The sequence below is a fragment of the Balaenoptera ricei genome, chromosome 13 (genome assembly GCF_028023285.1).
Source record: "Balaenoptera ricei isolate mBalRic1 chromosome 13, mBalRic1.hap2, whole genome shotgun sequence".
Lineage (NCBI taxonomy): Eukaryota > Metazoa > Chordata > Mammalia > Artiodactyla > Balaenopteridae > Balaenoptera > Balaenoptera ricei.
In genome coordinates this window covers 50,404,756-50,409,074 of record NC_082651.1, presented here as the reverse complement: position 1 = coordinate 50,409,074, position 4,319 = coordinate 50,404,756, and positions in this window count along the sequence as shown.

Here is a 4,319-nt window from a genome sequence, read left to right as displayed (position 1 = left end):
AAGATCTTGGCCATTGTGTGTAGAGAGCATTAAGAGGCAGCTTGTTCTCTCAGGAGGAAACACACATTTACTGAACTCATCAGACTGATGTATAAAATCCAAACTTTAATATACGATAAGGAACATATTGTCACTCAGACCTTAGTCCTTGTATAAACATAATAATGATTGCATTTCTCTCAGTAGGTGGACCATATTTCTAACCATCTTCTGGGCCACAGACAAGTCTTAATAAATTTAAAAGGAATCAAGTCATACAAAATACTTTCTCTGACCAAAACAAAATTAAATTAGAAATAAATAACAGAAAGATCTCTGGAATATTCCCAAATACTTAGAAACTACATAACATACCCTATATAACTTGTGGGTCAAAAAAAAAAGAAAGCAAAAGGGAAATTAGAAAGTATTTTGAACTAAATAAAAATGAAAACAACAACATATCAACATTTTAAATGCAACTAAGGCAGCATTTCAAGGGAAATTTATAGCACTAGACACCTGTATTAGAAAAGAAGAAAGGTCTCAAATCAATGACCTTAACTTCCACCTTCAGAAACTAGAAAAGGAAAAACATATTAAAACCAAAGTATGCAAAAGAAAGCAAATAATAAAGATAAGAGCAAAGATCAATGAAATAGAAAACAGGAAAATAATAGAGAAAAACATGAAACCAAAACCTGGTTCTTTGAGAGGGTCAACGAAATTGACAAACCTCGAGCCAAATTCATTGGGAAAAGAAAGAGTGAAGACACAAAAAATTTATTCAAGAGGAAATATGTAACCTAAATAGCCTTATCTCTACAAAAGAAATTTTTGGGGGGATGAAAACCTTCCCACAATAAAATGCTAGGCCCAGACAGCTTCACTGAGAAATCCACCAAATATTTAAAGAAGAAATAACACCAATTCTACCCAAAGTTTTCCAGAAAATGAAGGAAGAGTATTTTTTTTAATATCTTTATTGGAGTATAATTGCTTTACAATGTTGTGTTAGTTTCTGCTGTTAGAGTAATATTTTTAAACACATTCTATGAAGTCAGCATTTCCCTGATACCAAAACTATCAAGAACATTACAAGAAAAGAAAACTACAGACCAACAGCTCTCATAAACATAGATGTAAAATCGTTAATGAAATATTAATGAATTGAATCCAATAATATATAGAATGGATAATGTATTATGACTAAGTGGCATTTCTACCAGGAATGTAAGGTTTAATAGTCAAAAATCAAATACATAATTCAACACACTGATAGACTAAAGGAGAAAAACCACATGCTCATCTTAATAGATAAAAATAAAAGCATTTCACAGATTCAACATCTATTTAGCTAAATACTCTCAGCAAACTAGGAATAGAAGGAAACTTCCCCAATCTGATAAAGGGCATCTATGATTAACCTATAGCCAACATCATGCTTAATGGTGTAAGATTGAATGCTTTCCCCCTAAGGTTAAGAACAAGGCAAGGATGCCCACTATAGCCATTTCTATTGAACATTGTGCTAGAGGTCCTAGATAGTGCAGCATGGTTAAAAAAAAAATTAAAAAAATTTTCTCTTCCACTAAGTAAAACTCTTTTTATTCATGTAAGACATCATAATCTACATAAAATCTTAAAGAATCTACAAAAAGCTAAATGAATTTAGCAAATTCACAGGATACAGGTCAATGTACAAAAAGCTATATATTTCTATTTACTAGAAACAATCAAAAAATTAAAATTAAAAAATATAATTTACAATAGCATCAAAAATGAACTGTTTGGTAATAAATTTAATATAAAATATGCAAGACTAGTACACTGAAAAGTATAAAATTTTGCTGAGAGAAATTAAAGAAAATATACATGAATAGAAAGGCATCCTGTGTTCATGGATTAGAAGACTTAATATTGTTAAGATGGCGATATTACCCAAAGAAATCTACAGATTCAATGCAATTCCTATCAAAATCCCAATGGCCTTTTCTGCAGAAATGGAAAAGTTAATTCTTAAATTCATATAGAATTGCAAGAGATTCTGAATAGCCAAAACAATCTTGAAAAAGAACAAAGCAGGAGGACTCACACTTCCCAATTTCAAAACTTATTACAAAGCTACAGTAATCAAAACAGTGTGGTACTGGCATAAGGATAGACATTTAGGTCAATGGAATAGAACTGAGAGTTCAGAAATAAACCCATACACTATGGTCAATTGATTTTCAACATGAGTGTTAATACCACTCAATGAGGAAAGAATAGTCTCAACAAATGGTGCTGGGACAACTAGATACCCACATGCAAAAGAATGAAGTTGGACCCTTACTTGACATCATAGACAAAAACTAACTCAAAATAAATCAAAGACCTAAATATAAGAGGTAAACTATAAAATTCTTATAAGAAAACATAGGGTTAAATCTTCATGACCATGGATTCAACAATGGTTTCTTAGACACGACATTGAAAGCACAAGTAACAAAAGAAAAAATAGATAAATGGGACTTAAAATTAAAAACTTTCATGCATCAAAGGACACTGTCAAGAGAGTGAAAATGCAATTCATAGAATGGAAGCAATTATTTATAAATCATATATCTGATAAGGGTCTGGAATATATTGTACAAAGAACACATACAACTCAACAACAAAAAGACAAACAACCCAATTTAAAAATGGGAAAAGGACTTAACTAGATAGTTCTCCAAAAAAGGTATAAAAATGTCCAATAAGCAAATAAAAATATATTCAATATCATTAATCATTAGGCAAATGTAAATCAAAATCCCAGTGAGATACCACTTCAGACCCACCAGGATGACAATTTAAAAAAAAAAAAAAAAAGGAAATTAACAAGAGTTGGCAAGGATGTGGAGAAAATGGAATCTTTGTACATTGCTTGTGGGAATGTAAAATGGTGCTGCCACTGTGGAAAACAGTTTGGCAGTTCCTCAAGAAGTGAAACACAGGGCTTCCCTGGTGGTGCAGTGGTTAAGAATCCGCCTGCCAATGCAGGGGACATGGGTTCGAGCTCTGGTCTGGGAAGATCCCACATGCCATGGAGCAACTGAGTCCATGTGCCACAACTACTGAGCCTGTGCTCTAGAGCCCGCGAGCCACGACCACTGAGCCCACGCACCACAACTACGAAGCCCATGAACCGAGCCCATGCTCCGCAACAAGAGAAGCCACTGCAATGAGAAGCCCGTGCACCCCAACAAAGAGTAGCCCCCGCTCACTGCAACTAGAGAAAGCCCACACACAGCAACAAAGACCCAACGCGGCCAAAAATAATAATAAATAAAATAAAATTTTTAAAAATATTATCTATTAAAAAAAAAAGTGAAACATAGAATTACCATGTGACCCAGCAATTCCCCTCCTGGGTATATACTCAAAAGAATTGAAAACATGTGTTCAGGAACTCCCTGGAGGTCCAGTGGTTAGGACTCCTCACTCTCACTGCCAAGAGTTCCCATTCAGTCCCTGGTGTGGCAACTAAAATCTCACAAGCTATGTGATGTGGACAAAAAAAAAAAAAAAAGGAAAACGTGTTCAAACAAAAACTTATATATGAATGTTCATAGAGCACTATTCACAATAACCAAAAGGTGGAAATAACCCAAATGTCCATCATCTGATGAATGGATAAACAAAATGTGGTATTTATATATAATTCAGCCTTAAAGGAATAAAGTACTGATACATGCTACAACATGGATGAATTTTAAAAACATTAAGCTGAGTGAAAGAGGTCAGACACAAAAGGTCACATATTGTATGATTCCATTATATAAAATATTCAGAAGAGGCAAATTCATAGAGACAGAAAGCAGATTAGTGGTTACTAGAGGCAGGAGGAAGGGAGATGGGGAGTGATTGTTTAATAGGTACAGCTTTTGGGATAATGAAAATGTTCTGTAATTAGATAGTGGTGATGGTTGATTGTGATAAACTTAACAAAAAATGTGCATGACTTGTACACCAAAAACTACAAAATATTGTTAAGAGAAATTAAAGACTTAAGTAAGTAGAGAGAAATACTGTCTTTTGGGTCAAAAGATTCCATTTAAGATGTCATTTGTCCTAAAAATGACCTATATATTCAATGCAAGATTTCTTAGCAGCAGAACAATTGACATTTGGGCCAGATAATTCTTTGCTGTAAGAGGCTGTCCTGTGTACTGTAGGATGTTTAGTAGCACCTCTGGCCTCCGTCTACTAGATTCCAATAGCACCTCCTAGTTGAGACAACCAAAAATGTCTCCAGACATTGCCTAACATCACCTTGGGCATAAAATTGCTTCAGTTAAGGCCCAATGGGGACTTCC